General features: G+C 38.2%; 1 long non-coding RNA gene across 1 annotated transcript in view; it reads left to right on the top strand.

The window, feature by feature from the left end:
* The window catches only part of LOC147655836 (uncharacterized), a 45,758-nt gene extending 41,324 nt beyond the window's left edge, over nt 1-4,434 (top strand). Inside the window, exon 6 of the long non-coding RNA XR_015276565.1 lies at nt 2,491-4,434. This is a non-coding gene — a long non-coding RNA (uncharacterized LOC147655836). The remainder of the gene's footprint in view (nt 1-2,490) is intronic.
* Nucleotides 4,435-16,649: the final 12,215 nt, after the last annotated feature.

Genomic DNA, 16,649 nt, shown 5'->3' with positions numbered 1-16,649 from the left:
CTGCTGATGGTGTGCTTCCCTGGGGAAAAAGCCCCAGGCTCTCTCAGGTCTGGCCAAGCCCAGGAAGAAGCCCTGCTTCCAATGTGCAGAGAGGGATGCTCACCATATGCTGCTTCAGGCTGTCCATATGGGCTGTGGCAAGAAGAAGAGCTCCTCTCTGGCCTGCTCCCTGCTGCCTTCTGCATGAACAACCCTTCTTCCTGCTGGTTTTGGGATACAGAGAAGTTTGGAAAAAGCTCCCTTGAGTGGAGAAGTTTGGTGTTTCCATTTTCCAGGGAGTGGGGGAAGGAAATCATGGTCACCCAGAGCTCCTGGTGGACAGTGGCTGCATAAGAGAGGCTGATGTATTCCCCTCTATGTGTGATAAGACAGAAGTACTGCTAGAGAAAGCTTTTCCCCTGTGTAGAGCAAGAGCTCCTCAATTTTCCTCCCAGGGGTTGTTATGCCTGTGTGTTCCCTGAGCAGAATTGAGAGGCAGAAGTGGGAAATGGCCTTTTCTTTGTAGTTAGGTTTTGGCCATTTGGTGCAATTTCTGTTATGGGTTTTAGTGCTCTGTAAGAATTCTTATGTGAGCTGATAGGGTTTTGCTAAAGCTGCTGAGGGTGGGGAAGGATGGGAAAGCTTACTGGGGGAGTAGACTTTGACAGAGCTAGGGAATGCCCATGCAACGCTTGGCTTGTTTTTACAGTCCTGTATGCTCACTGCCATAAAACCATTTCACAAATGAGTAAGTGGGAACTGATATGACAGATTTGTGTAATGTATATTGGCAACCCCATATTGGCATATGGGGAACTAAACCCAGGGAATGCTGCCAAAATTATTCTGAAGATGTGTTTTACTCACCTTGTGGAGGGGGTGTGCTATGGTGTTTGTTTTTCCTTTTTGTTTTATGTGAATTATAAGATGGATAATTTTAAGACATCCATCTTAAAATTTCACTTCCAGGAAACAGAATACACTAAAATTAATATAAAAATATAAAAGTTTTCACGGTGGAAAGATATATGGGAATGGAGAAACTGATCTGAATGGGTTTTTTTTCCATTTTCTCCTGTCTTTATCATTTGTGTATTTGTATCAAATTCAGTCTCAAAAAATCAAAGCAAATCTTATTAGTTTTTATATAAAGACATGGTAAAAAGATAATTTCAACATTGTCAGTGACTTGACAGGGTCATATATTCTTTCCTTCATACTTGAAATTAAAAGATCATTAGGCACCTGAAGAAATATTTGGTTTATACTTTGTTTTTTGTTTTTTATTTTTTCCCTTGTCTTTGTTTAGAAAGAGGTAATAACAGGGATGAAATTTTCTGACACTATAGCAGATTACTTTATACATTTATTAGCAAAAGAGAGAGAAATCACTGCATCAGTAATCTGTCCAATCCTAACATTCAGCCATCTGGGAAGTGGGAACATTTCCAGTTTTAGGAATAAGAATTCACTGGTGAAATCTTGACTTAATGCTGCAGTTTAGCCCATAAAAGCCAAGGTTTAGGATTAAGCCACGTGAGAGCATGATAGCAGGGGTTATTTGTCTCCTATTAACATATTTTTGTTACGTGTTACTGAAAATTATGAATGCAATACCTGTATCTTTGACCTGGGAGCCTGATCTGACGGGAAAAATGATTTTGTAGCAAGTGATCTGTCCAAAGACTGATGAAAGGATAAGATGCAGAGAGGCTTCATAATAATATAAATTAGTTGTATATAGAAACAATATCCCTGTCACTTTAATGCAATAGGCCTCCATTTCAAGGCAAATTCAGGACAATGATGAATGCCTCAGCAGGACTCTGGGTTGATACAATTCAAGCTACAAACCGGTCACGTACAAATCAGTGGAGGTGGCAATATCTTCCTGGGAGACAGAGTTGAGATCCACCTATGTCAGGGCTTCCCCTGAGCTTTCTGGCTGATCTTTTGACCTAATTTTCAATGTAATTATGATCACATTTGTTTCTTTGGTGTGGTATACTTACTGCAAAAATAACACTATTGAGTACATGTTTTCCACCAAATCACATATATCCAACAATGAGAAGAGGGAATGAGTCAGGAGTCTGGGTTTAAAAATATTCTGGCAGTTTTCTAAAGTTACATGGATATTGCTTTTCATAGAGAAAGCTGAAAAATATCTGAGGTGTTTGGGTTTGGCATGCTGGCCTCAAATTTCAGTTACTTAGAATGTTTTATTTGCAGAAAAACAGTGGGGAGAAAAGAATTCTCCCCAAACAGGCGCCAATTGACAAGATATACGTCAACCTGTATGTGTAATGTCATGGTTTTCTCTTAAAAAAATAAAACCATTTCCATGTGCTGAAGGAAACAGTTTAGTATGTTAAAATATGTGCAGTTTAATATGTAAAATTATGTGCTGCAATCTGGAAGGTAAATTCTTCTGTGAAATTGTCAGTGTAGCTCATTAAGCCAGCTGTAGGGACTTTGAGCTCACAGTTGTCTGTCTCAAACACTGTTAAGGCCACTGAAGGACTTGACCATGAGAGCAGCACAGAGCAGAGCAGCAGGATGGCACTGACTCCAAGCCTGGCAGAGCTGAGATCTGGGTAGCACATCCTGGGTAAACATCCAGACAAAAATTCCCACTTGGGAGAGCTGTGTAAAGAAGCTGATGAGCACCTCACCTGTCAAACAAGGATCACCTAAAGTTATGGGACAGAGGGCACCTGTGACCACCAGCAGCCCCCACAGAATATGCCTGTGGATACCTGGAACTTGGACTGTAAGTTAAAATCCCACAGGGGAACTTGAGATAAGATAAGGGTGGTGCTATTATCTTGGTGTTATCTCAGACCTAGGGTGAGTTTAACAAAGCCAGGGAGAAGAATGTATCGCTGATAATGGCAGAATTTATGAGCCACAAGTAAAGCCAACTCAGCATCTGTGCTGAGCTCAGACCAAGTAAAAGGTAATTCTAACAGGGGGAGACTGCAACCACCAACTCACAGACCATTCACCCAAGAAATCCACTCACTCAGAAGAGAAAGACTGAGCATGGGATTAATTAGCATTAGAGGCAAGGGAATCATTTCACCAATAGCATTAACAGAACTGTATAGCCAACAAGAATGAATTCCTTTGCTTGCTAAAATGTATAAATAATGAAAGTTTTGAATGGACTCAGGACCCCACTCTGACCAAGAAACTTAGGGTGAAAAAGGACCAGCAGGATGCTGCTGATTCCATAGGTGGTGACTTTCTTCTGCTTGATCATGCTCTCTCTCCTCCCCCACCCCCGTGACTTTCTCTTTTCTATTTCTTTCTATCTCTCTACCTATCATTCATTGCTAAATAAAACCCATACCATTGACTTTGGCACATGTAGGTACATGTAGGTACTCTGTCATTTGGACAGAGGCATCTCTCAATGACAGGTGTGGTAGAGGTCTTCCCAGCTCCTGTAACATTCTTCTGGTACAGCATGCCCTGCACACTGCCTGTGTTTCATGTGAATGATGCTTCAGTAGTGCACCCCCAGCCTACACCATCTTTGGGAGATTTGTGGCACTGTGGAAGGTGAGGGCCACGAACAGCAGCATAAGAAATTGTAGGCAGATAGCCCTAATGTGAGATCTTTTATTCCCTTTCTCTTCCCTATTTGAGAGTGCATCAGTAGAATGCATCACGGATAAGATGCTTGTTTTCAAGACATCACTAGAGATATGTTTCAGAGGATAAACAGAGAAATAATTTTTCAGGGGAAAAATGCTGGAGCAAATAAAAACTGTTAAAGGATGAAAAATGCCCACTATTTCCCTATTAAAGTCAGTTATCCTGCAAGCCACATGGATACACTTGAAATAGAAAAATAAAACACTTGTGAGACTGTCATAAATTTTTTTTCCTGTAAGACTTCACCCATAAAATAATTATTTTAGATCTGAAAGATAGTGATTTCTGCTTCCCTTGAACTTTATATTGGGAATGACAGTGAAATTTATTTTTACATTGCAACTGAAATTTAAATATATTAACTGAAGATTCAAGGAAAGTCAAATACTTCATCCAGCATGGACTAAGCTCCAAACAGCCTTTTGTCTCTCAAGTTTTTTTAAATCTGTAGTAATAAATTGTATGGCTTTAGTCTTTTAAATATATGATTCTGGATGAAGAAGAGAAGTTTTTCTGCCAGTTTCAAAATTATGGACTGTTTGTATGGACTGAAGAGGACTTGCAGACCTCTTCAACCCTTTGAATCCCAGAGTGTAGGAGAACTTGAGATATAGAATTTATGAATGTTCTTAAATATAAAATTATTCCAATTACTTAAAACATATTTAGAAGTTTTGAAAAAAATAATTGGGCCAATTCTAGAGAAAATTCTATCATTTACAATAAAATTGTTGTCTGAAGTGAATATTTCAAAAGAAGGCAGACAGTATTTCAAAAGAAGAAAATATAAAATTCATATAAAAGAACTCATATAAATAAGAAGTCTAAATTAAGGTTTAGAAAGCTGCATTTTTTATCTGCCTACCTATAAATTAGAGCTCAATTCCACTGAAGGACTAGCTGTGCTTTCTAGAGGATTCAGACTGAAGCCCAAGACAATAATGAAGAAAGAGCTGTAATATCAGGCTTCGAAGGCCAGTGACTGCCTAGAAGTCTTTTCTGATGTGCAAAATAGTGCATGTGTGTTCTGGTTCATTTGCAATGCATTTAATTTAAACATAGTATGATTCAGTTAAATGAAATACAGTTTAGTCACTCAAGTAAATGCTGCTACTTACCTCCTGTGGGAGGAATTTTTGACATGATATGTTTACTAAACCGCATTGGAAACAGAGAGCTGAACATACAGTAAATAAATTACTAAAAATTGTGAACAACTCTAGATTTCAAATATTAATATTCTTCCTTCAGCAACTGTAGCTAGAAGCCATGAATTAAAAACGTTTGAAGCTTAAATTGTCTCCTGATACTTAAAACAGATCCTGTCACATCAGTCTGGATGACTCCAAGAAATGTGAAACTTGTTCTGTGACTGCCTGTGCTGTTAAATCTTCTGTGAAAAAATTTGGAGATTTCAGTCTGAACCCTTAATGAACTTCCTTAATTTAAATCTAAAAAAAAAATGCCATTTTTGAGATATCTAATTTGGATGCCTTGGGGGAACGCATCCTATAGAGGTTTAAGTACCTACATTTCAGGAGCTGGTGATTTTGAGGCATCAGAAGCTGAGGACTAAGAAATGGCTAGTCATTTTTGAAAATGTAGGTCTAATACTATAAGTCAGAAATTTATTTCCCATAGGAAATATATTTATACTACATCCTGGAGAAAAATTGTTATTGGCACACTGTGGATGGTACAAACAACCCTCCTTTTAGTTTTCCAAAGTGTTTTAGAGAGGAGTGTTTGAGTGGAGTTTTATTTGCTAAGAGCAGCTTTGAGTTGCACATCTGTTGTCTAAAACTTAGGTCTAGCTCTACTATAAAAATTTTGTTGGTTTATGTCACTCATGATTTATTTTTGGCAATAAGAAGAAATTGCTTGGTTTTTCCCAGGAAAGTGTCTTGTTCCTTAGCTTGGTTCTGTGTGGAGTCCCAACTTTGTGACTGCCACACATGTACACCTTCTATTCTTCTGTTCTTGACAATTTTTCTATCAGCTGTTGAACAGTTAATACATTTAGTATTATCTTCCTTCAAAATATAGTGGTTTTTACAATTGTGTGCCTTTTAAGACTCATTTATTAAATTTTGTGCTTGGTTAATTTTAAGACATCATTTCTGAAACAGCAGGAAAATGATAACTGAAAAGATACAATGACATTGTTTCAGAGCTCCCTCCTTGGTAGATTGTTTAACAATATCCTAAATGTGTATTTTGCAGTGTCTCCTCGTGAAAGCAGCAGCGCCTTGGCTTGTGCCAGTGATTCCTGGCTTATTTCACTGATCCTCTGTAGAAGTATTTACCTTGTGCTGTGATTTGGTGTGGTCTTCCAATGCATAGGTATGAGGCAGAGAATTCTAACTCAGCCATTAAATGTTCCTAAAACCTCCTCTAAGTTTTGGAATGTCTTAGCCTAATTCTTCTAGGGAAGGACAGACAAGGGCAACGCACCTACGGGCTTGCCAATTTCCCTTTATGTTTGCACTCCCTTGTCCCAAGGATATAAACAGCTGTAAATTTAATTTTTAACAACTGAGTATAGCATTTGGAGATATCCCCTTAAAAAGGTCCACTCATGAATTTTGCAACACCAAATTAAAATTTGCATTTTTATAGTTCTTTTATCCTAGGATATTTTGCTAAACCTGGTCAAAACTTTATGTATAAAGTTTCACACACTGACTCTGTGATGACTTTACAAACAGAATCACACCTTTTCTATCCCAGATATCCAATCTGTATGTGCTTATTCATTTGCAAAGACACAGATTGCAATGAAAATAAATATGTGATATTTCAACCATGGCAGCCTTGGACATTGTGGAGGTATGTGGCAGGTAGTTCCAGAGAGCCCTTCCCACTTTTTAATTTTACTGAAGGTATTTGTGCTTTTTAATGTGGTACATAACTGGTGGAGGGTGAAATTATGATTTTACTGATGTTGGTGAGAGATTATCCAATGACATCAGTGGGTCAGGATTCTCAATATGTGTGAAATTAATTGCATTCTTTGCAGCAACACTGCACAGCTGGAAAATACTTCTCATTGAAATAAAACTGGAAGCCAAATACTGGATATAGGAATAAAAGTAATTGTGGTTTCATGTAGATTTGGCTTCTGAACTGCATTTAAGTCAGTGTATAACCAATTGGTGGCCAGCTGGCATCATCAGAGAAATAGGTATTTAGTGCCATGCCCCATGTACAGCATGGCAGCAGCAGCAGAAGTAGCAGGGTGGAGAAGTTTTGAAGTTGTGGTACACAAGGAAAACGTGGCAGGCTGGCTGCTGGGGATCCCAGAGGGGAGCTGCCTGACTTGTCAAGGATTTGCTTTCAGTTCCCTTATAGATCCCACTGCCTTTTCAACATTCCTTGGCCCAACACAGTTAACTGCCTTCTTTACACTTGTGTAGCAAGTGAAATCTGGAGGTAAGAGGAAATATTTGTGATAATTTCTATCATATTAAGAAGAATTGTTTGTGATAATTTCTGGCCTCTTGCATAACTCAGGTATCTTTGTCTTGAACTGTTTTGACTGCAATGCCTTGATGTAGGAAATACATCTATTGTATTATTATTATAATACAATTATAATTATTGTTAAGGAGAAGTCACCACAATCCTTGCTAATGACCCACAGTACCTATAAACTTATTGACTTATTACTGTTGTGTCCTTGCACGCTTCTATCCATTCAACCGCTGTGTAATTTTCTTGGCTAACCTTGAGTACCTTGTGTTCATCTGGCCCACACACTGGTGTGAGAACAAACTGCAGTTATCTGAAAGTTTTGAAGTTACTGCATTTAACAGGCAAAGTGGACACTGGATCAAACTTGGGTTTATTTGTGTAAGATCACAAGCTGGGCCAATATACCTGAGCCTCTTCACACAGAATGGCTTCTGATGCAATGGAACTATAATTTAATTTTCAAGTGCATAATTATGATAAAAATTAACATGCCAAAAGGTGCTGAAACATTCAAAAATATTCTCACAAGGTTAAACTTCTTAAATAAGTAATTAAAGAGTGTTGCAGTTTAACCTCAGCTGGAAACTAAATACAATGGTGTTGCTTATTCAATTCCCCACCCCCTTGGTGGGATGCCAAGGAAAACTGGAAAAAAAAGTAAAAACCCTTGGGTTGATATAAGAGCAGTTTAATGGTTGAAAGAAAATAAAATATAATGCTAATGCTAATAATAGTATTACTGTGTTTAATGGAAAAAAGAAAGAGAGAGCAGGGAATAAAATCCAAGAGAAGTAAGTGATGCTCACTACCGGTTGCTCAGCACTGCTGACGGATGCCCAGGTAGTGCCCAAGCAGTATTCAGCAGCTCCTGGCCAATTCACCCCTGTTAATATATGTAGTTTATCATAATCTGTGGTGTGGAATACCCTTTTGCCCAGTTGCATCAGCTCTCCTGGCTATTCTACCTGCTGGTTCTTGTGCACCTCCTCACTGGCAAAGCATGGGAAAATCCTGAAAAGCCCTTTAATTAAGGTAAACACTACTTATCAAGTCAGTGTTTTATCAATATGATTCTCTTACTGAATCCAGAACACAACAGTGTACCAGCTACTAAGAAGAAAATTATGTCTATCCCAGCCAAAACTGAAGCAAGATGCTTTTGGAAAGTAAGTATAGTGAAGGCTTTATTGTAGACAGATTTCATTCAGGTTGTTGAACTCAAATGCTCAGATGAGCATACATGCATGTGTGGTCTCTATGTGCAGTGATATAAAATCACTATATATGGAGAGAGGGAAGGACATAAGAGCTACTAAGGCAAGACAGGCAGGACTGATGTCTGGGAGCAAGACAGACACCTGCTGCCCTCAGAGGTGACATTTTACGGTTCTTGTGTGCATGGGTTACAGTTCACAGGCAGCAGTTGATCCTCTGAGCCTGGAGCAGTGCTGAGTTCTCCTGTGGAAACATTGTCCATATTTGTAAATAAGCACAGGAAGATAATGTAAAAAGCAGTTTTCCTGTTTCACCTGCGAAATTAGTCATCAGAGAATGAAACTATGCTTGTAAATTCTTCAGAATTTAGTGAGATGTAAGGTAGGATCTGTGCCCCACTTTCACGAGTTTTTAATGCTTGCATGTCAAGACAAGCTGCAAATGAGCAACATAACAGAGTAAATATGATCACCTCAGACACACCACTCCAACTTCCCAAGAGATGCAATTCATGCAGCCTCAGTGCTGCATCATCAGGTGGCCAGAAGCCAGAGAAGACAGCTTTAAAGTCTACATGAAAAAATATCGCCCTGGAAATTGAAGCCTTCTGATAAATGTTTTCATAGTTTTAGTTACTTTCCCATGCAAGTCCTGTAAACATAAGTTGTTTATCACATTCCTTCTAAGAAACATTTTTTGATGGACGTTTCTCATGACCAATGTGCTTGGGAAGGTGGTAACTTAGTTATCCAATCCCTGGTCATTGTTGAGAATCTATAAATACTGGAGTCAGAGAATAAAGTCACGGGTTTTGTTCTGACACTGAGGGTAGTAGTGTGAATCATTTTGTGTCCTTTAGTGGCAAAACCAGGTATGCAAAAGAAAAATAACATGGGATGGGGAGTAAGAAGCCTTCTGCAAAGCCTCTGTTTACTCACTGTCAAATGGCGGGGAAGGACAGGCAGATAAACTGAAATGGAAAATAGAGAGGGGGAAGCTGGAAGTTAAAAGAAGGAGCTGCCCAGCCCACTCGCTTCAGGGACCTTTGAACTGAACTCAGACAGCTGAGGTGCTGGAGCACACAAGGAAATTCCACTGTCAAAAAATTTTGAAGTACATTCATTATTCTATTTTTTGAGTGTGTATTTCATCATAACAAATCTAGATATTAGTTTATCCTCAAATCTAGTTTTTTTTCCCTAGTTGTAAACCTCAGTCTGGAAAACCTGATGCAACACCTCTCTATGGGAGCAGTGATCCTTAACAAGTTAAAATACATTGGCAGTGACTGGCCCTATAATCCATTTTCTCTGAAGAGTGAACAGAGGGTTTTCTGCTTAACTGTGCAAGCTGGCCTAAGAGTTGCTCATACAAATGCTGGGGAGGGAAATTTACCCTTTGGAAGCCAAAGTTAACAGGCATGCTGATGGTATTAGGAAGTTTGTAACAGCATTGCCAGGAATATCTGATGTTCCCAAGAGCTGGTACAGCTATAACAATTTACTTTTGAGGCACTCTGCCCAAAAATTCTTTTGATCTTTTAACAAGTCTATCAGCCTCACTTAGTTTTCCTATAAACACATTGTTCCATTGCCAGGTTACAAAGGGGACTTTCTACCCTTGTACCTTGTAGTACACTGTGGTTATTAATATGAAAATAAGCTGAGCCCTTGGGAAGGTAATCAGAAGGATTGAAATTAGTCAACAAGCAAAAACGAATTATTTTTTATGAAATTATATATAAATTAAGAGTATCTCAGATATTTTTCCAATGCTGTGGTATGTTGTGATATCTGTTACAGCCTGTGGTTAGACAGAGATCCCTGTTAGCATCCCAAAAGGGCTGGAGCATTCATTTATAGGAAAGAATCCATGCATTCTTTGTGATGTGTGTGTGGATAGGAAAATGCTGCTTACAAATTGCTCTTGTTGGTGGGATTTAAGTGATATTAATATTTCAGCTCAGGGCTTTCTCTTTACCAGAAAAATAACTAGTGAAATTAGCAAGTAGAATATCACAGCTTTTATGTAGAGATAAATATTTGCCAATTGCTGTGAAGTAAATTTCAAAATAGAAAAATATATGTGAAACCCCTCCCTTTCCCCCTTTCTCCCCGCCTCAAAATGACTTCATAATGGTCTATTCAATATTATTATTTCTTCCAAGAGGCACATTTTTCTCAGACAGTACTCCGTCTTTTTCTTACCTACAAAAATGAGTGACCCTCTATTGTTGCTGCCAAACTGCAGCAATCTTTTCTCCATCTGAATTTATTTTTAATTAACCTTAGTCAAATGAAAAGTTCTGAACACAACAACAGCAATAAAAATGTTTGTCAAAGTACTTCTGTCACCAGTGGGTTTGCTTTAAGTAGTAAAAAGGCTTGAATTTCACACCTGAAAGGGAAGGCTTGGATTCTGACCATAGCAAATGACCTCTTAAAATCTATAATTTCTGTGCTGAAATACAGATTAGAGTTAAAAGAGTTAAACAAAACCTGACTTCTTGACATCATGAAATTTCAGAGCAGCCATTAAGGAAGGCTTCTGGTCTGCAACTGCTCTCTGCACAAATTTGATGAGACAATGGCTAAATTAAGCACAAGGTGTTGAACTTTGGAGCAGGAGAACCCCCCTGGCAGGGATGGCCCAGCTCTGTGGAGTCATTTCAGCTGAGAGCAGCCTTCAGAGAGTTGTAGCTCAGCTTCTGAGCAAGCAGGCCAATTAAGCTTCAGGTCTCTTATTGTTATGTTCACTCATCAAAATTAAAGACAGGCTAATTATTTTGAACATTGTTTTGAACTTTGTTAAAATAGTCTTAACCTTTCAAGCCACAGTGGGAGCAGTGATGCCTGTTCCTGTTAGTAGGAAAATGCATCTTGATTATTTGGCAGAACTAAATCTTGTCAATTAACTTTAGAGTGATGAAACAATGATTTGTTTGGTTTTGAACCAGTCTAATGTCCAAAATCAGACACAGACTTACTCTGTGATTATATGGAAAATTATACATTACAAGCTGCAATATAGATGGTTTTCCTCATTAATTGTTATTTAATTCAGGTAAACTGATTTTTCATTTTCAAATTGTGAGTACAGATGTCATCAAATACAATGCATGACTCAAGTTAACAGTTTTACAACTTGTTGCCCCTGCAAGATGTTGGCATTCCTTGTTAAGTGTAACTCATGGATGCATTCCAGTTTCTGAAACTCTGGTTACATTTAGAAAATTGAATATTTTTGCATTTGTTTGCACTCCTTTGTTTTTTTCCTGTTCATGAATATTCAAAGTAATGAGTCTACTGTCAGGAATACTGGTAAAATAGCAAATTTTGAACTAGCAGTAGAGAGTATTGCAATGCTCCAAGAATATGACAATAGGAGCTACCTGGGCATGGAGAAAGAATGATTTCTTGCAAGAAAACTGAAAAACATACAAAATTTCTGGTTTGATTTTTTTCCACAAACCTTCTTTAGGGAGAAAACTCTCACTGAATTGTAAAAACCCCCAAACCCCATGTGCCTGTACTTCAGAAAATCTTTATTTTCAACAAATTCCTGCTGCTATGAATCTGACAATATCTCTGATTTATCAGTGTGACAAATTTTACACAGTTATAGAAATAATGTGAAAGCAAATGCAAGGCAGCAACAATATTGCATCTCCAAGGGTGGTTTCCAAGGCTGTTCCTTTGGTGTGTGGTTGAGAAGAGCAATAAAAGTTTTAGTATTCTTTAGGCAGGGATCACATAAGAAGCAAATTCATTTGTTTTGCCACCATCTGGCTGAACCTCCAGGAGCAGTATTTTTCCCACTGGGTTGTTCTCTGCAATCTCCTGATGAGGTATGATGCAAATGCTGAAGGTTTTGGGTTAGGATCTTTTTTTCTCCATGCTGTCTTTTCCCCTGCAGAGCCCATCTCCATCAGGTGTTTATACCAGACAGGATTAGTTTTGCTTGATTCTTTGACTCTTTTGTCCCTTTTCACTTTTCATTCTTCATGAAGCTGAATGCTATTGCTTAGCATCTCATTCTTTTTATGATCCTCCTTTCATATCTGTCCATCAGCATTAAGTACTGTCAGGTTTAAGCCTTTGAATGATCAAAGCCTTTCAACATCTCTCTGTTTCATCTGGCTTCCTTTGTTAACCATTCAGTGTTTCTATCATTCATGCAAGATGCAGCTGCTTTTTCAGTCCTTTCCCTGTGCTTCATGTAACTCTTCTGAATTTTCTAGGCCATTTTTTTCGTTTGTTTCATGATTTCCATACCTCAGATTTTGATATTAACCTTGAGTATGTGATATTGTGAAAAATGCTTTCTGAAGTGAAAACCTCTCCATCACATCAAAAGGATGTCTTCTGATACCTGTTAAAGCATGTCATCTATTTAATCCTGGGGGTGATCGTGTTCATCATCTGTAACTATTGACTTTCTGGAGACAACCACAGCCACCAGAGCAATGGATGTGTGAAAATATAAATCTCAAAACTGTGAGTGTCAAATTCCTCTCCCATCCCAAGGAATGAGAAATGCCTCTTGCCATTCTGGAAGTGAGAGCCATTGTTTTAATCTCTTAAAGCTCTCTTTTCCCCTGCCATCAGGTGCTAGCCCACCTTTCTGTATTTGTGGGAATCTGCAAAAGGATTTGCCTGGGGCTGGACATCCTCAGTTGTGGAGGAAACCAGTTGGTCTGATCCATAGGATGATTTGGGTGGGAACCCAAAACAGTTCTTTGGGCCAGGTATGCCAGGGTGCAAACTGGTTGTTGCTGTGGTCTTCATGGAAGCTCTATGGCAATTTCCAGAAGAAACTTGTGAAACCCATAGTACAGTCACTTGCTTTGCAGTGTTACATCCCACTTGCTAATGCTACACAGCAGGCTGAAGAGATACAGCCCTATTTTGCCCTTGAATGCCTACTTCAGAGATTGGATAATTTACATGATTTAGCCTCTAAAGGTGCAAGATGTGATTTAGTTTTGTTATTTGCTTTTAATGCATAAATGGGCCTGCTATGCTTTATTTCATGGTGATGCCTTACCCAAGTATGTATGAACCAGATTTAACTTGCAAACAGCCCTGCTCCAAACCTCAATATGTCTCTTGGCTGGAAGTGGTGCAGTAAAATACAGTGTTCACAGCAACCTTTCTATGTTGAAACACTAAAGTTTTAGTTTTGTCTAATATATTTTCACTTGGACCTTAGAACTCTCATAAAGTCTTTGCTCATATTGTCAATTCTACCTGTTCTCTTAATACAAAGAATCCCAGTTATTACTTTGTCTGACACTTCGAGCAATGAATTTCATGCTAATTATTGTTCTTACCCTTTGCTTTCTTCCCTCTTATAACATTGCCCGACACTTTCAATAATAAACCGGAAAAGCTTAAGTATTATCCATGATTCACTGCTTTCTGCCAGAGCTAAACCCTCCTCTTCTTCCCATGTCTGACTGGTTGAGCTGCTCAATGCACTCCACACCAGCATGGCCAGTACGAGCTGAAAGGGACCTGCTTCTCAGCTGGCCACTAATTTTTGTCACTTAGCACTAAAGGCACATTAAATTAGCTGTCTTGGACTTACATGACAGTTTTGAACCACATTCCTATTTTTCAGATTATTTCAGACAAACAGATGCACTCTTAGCAAAAGATGGAGATAACAAGAACTTCTGCTAGATTATGTATTTACTGAGCACTATAAAATCCTCTTTGAAAATTAAGCCTTGGACAGGCTTGGACTCCATCAGTTGATGGAGTTAAACCAAACCACTGCAGGTTGTCTTAACAGGACTACATAATACATAGGCTTTGCCACCTTGAAAATCTTGATCTTTATGGAGAAGATCAAGATTACTATTTTGCCCTGAAGAAATTTCTGTTGTTTCAGTCTAGGCATTTTCTGTCAGTCCACACAGAAAAGGCAAAATTTGTGTGGTCTTAGACTAGAGCTACAGAAAGTCACAGAAAATCAATCTTTAAAGGGTTTCTGCTGTGGACAGCAGCTCATATGAGAAATGAGCTCTGCTTTGTTGGGCTGAGTGTACTTTGTGGATGACTATGTTTGCATACCTGTAGAGAAAGGGACTCGCAGAAGAGTTAGAAAATGTGAGAATGAAGGTGTTATGAACTTTTTACACAGCAAAAATTAGTTAAGTTTGGGAAATTATTCATGTGGCCATTGTTTGCCTGTTAAACAATAGCTAGTTGTTGGAATGCTGGAGCACTCCAAAAACCCTGGATAAAAAATTCCATAATTGCCTAAATAGTGATAAGAAACATTTCTTCTTACCTTCCCTCTCCTAACCAGAAATTATATTGTTCAGAAATATAGGATGAATTATATATTGTATTTGATTTGTGACAAGTTTAAGATGTAGTGTCTTCTATAAGATAGAAATATCATCTCTGTTCATGTAGGAAATAATCTTCATCTGTTTTAGGTATGCACTTTAGGAAGGATAATGGGAAAATCCATAGTGATCACTAAATTAACTACAAACCCTCACAGAAAGACCCTGGTGCAAAACTGAGTGGTTATCAAAAAAAGCATCCCAGCTCAATATTTTTCAGCAGCAGTGTAAGCAAGAAAATGAATGGATGTAAGGAGCTGAAATAGTTGGATGACAAAGAAGAATAAGATGAGAAACAATACTGAAAATATGGGAAAGCCATCATGTAAATCAAACATGTCACTGACAGCCTCACTTCCAGCAGCAGGTACAGTTCTACTGCTATGTCTCAGGAAGGCTTTCTCTAAAATAAAAGGCATTCAGAAAAGCAAACAGCCTTAGCTGCATGAGAAACTTTCATAGATTAGGAAAAAGAAAAGAGGAAAATATTAAAAGCAAGAAAAAACAATATCCCCAGGACACAATCAACAAACAATAAAGGACATGTTTCCATTTCTTTTCACTCTCCAGAGGGTACAGGAAAAAGTAATTTTTATCCAAAGAAATTAAAAAGCTAAAAATCAAAAAAAAATCCAAAAAGGTCTTACATTTTTCACAATAATTTGGAGACTATTGCTACAAAGATCTGAAGACATTCTTATTAAAATTATCTGAATGTGGAGGGGGAAAAAATAAAAAAAAAATCCATGTTTTAGTCAGAGAGGAAAAATTATTTTGGGTTTTTTTAAGGATATCCCTTTCCAGGACAGCCTTTCAACACATGCTTTACTCAACATTATGATAACTTGCAGGAGAGCTGGGTTTGTGTACATATACATATACATATACATATACATATACATTCAAAAGTTTTCCTGAATTTTAGGTCAGTGAGCCAGATATTACCAGCTACCTGTTGTCTCAATGTAGGTTTTGCGTGCCTCACCACAAGAATCTATTTCTGGCTACAGACTGTAGTTAACACACATGGGTTGCCAGGGCTGATGTGACAAACAGTCACATTTTTATATTTTTTTCCGTCTGTTTGTGACTTATAAGGCATGATAAATCTCCCAAATTACCAGGCTCCTGAGCGGACTTCCAAAACCTGGGTGGCACCTCTCAGACTTCAGTGCTGTGCAAAAAGATGCCTTTTATTAGACCTATAATATCTGCTGTTTTCCTCAAGAACAAAACTTTCCTTTCTGTTTGTTATTACTTCCTTGCCTGGAAGTAGTGTGAGTGTACCCTCTATAGTTAATGCATAGTGCCTAGATTTTAAAGTAATTGAGAAAGAGGCTTTGTTATTCAAAAGTAGATCTTTTAATATAGTTCTTAGGAAATTAATAGTATCTTCATTTGTGGATATATTTACTTTAAATAGCTAAATCATTTCTTCTGATGCCAGAATGTCTCTTATCTGATGACTTTTTACGAGCACATTAAAATAAGAAGGTGGCATATTTGATAAGTCTCTGTAGCTTCCCTAAGGAGGCAAGAGAAGGGAGTGCTGAGGGATTAGAAGTCTGATTAGTGCATAATGAGGAACTTTACTTCTAAAATAAAATTAGAGTAATTATAAAATGACACGTTCACATATCAATGCAATGACTTTACTAAGGTTGCCATAGAGCTGGAGATCATAACACGTAGAACTGCCATAATTTCTGATGCTAAAATGAGACATTGCATAGGGCAAATTTCTTTATTTTGCAAATGGTTTCCTTGACACATGCTAGCTCTTTATTCCTTCTGCTTCCTCTAGTCTTCCCCTGACTGTTCTCTATGTTCTGATGTGGTTTTGAGGAGGTGCACTCCAATGATGCTGCTCCTATTCACTGCAGGTGATCTGGTGACAGAACCACCCACACGGACACCTGTCCTAGAGATTGTGCCCTGAAAGTATCTGAACAGGGCTGTG

This window comes from Cyanistes caeruleus, chromosome 1 (genome assembly GCF_971803275.1).
Source record: "Cyanistes caeruleus chromosome 1, bCyaCae1.hap1.1, whole genome shotgun sequence".
Classification (NCBI taxonomy): domain Eukaryota; kingdom Metazoa; phylum Chordata; class Aves; order Passeriformes; family Paridae; genus Cyanistes; species Cyanistes caeruleus.
This window is presented reverse-complemented; position numbering and strand designations above follow the sequence as displayed.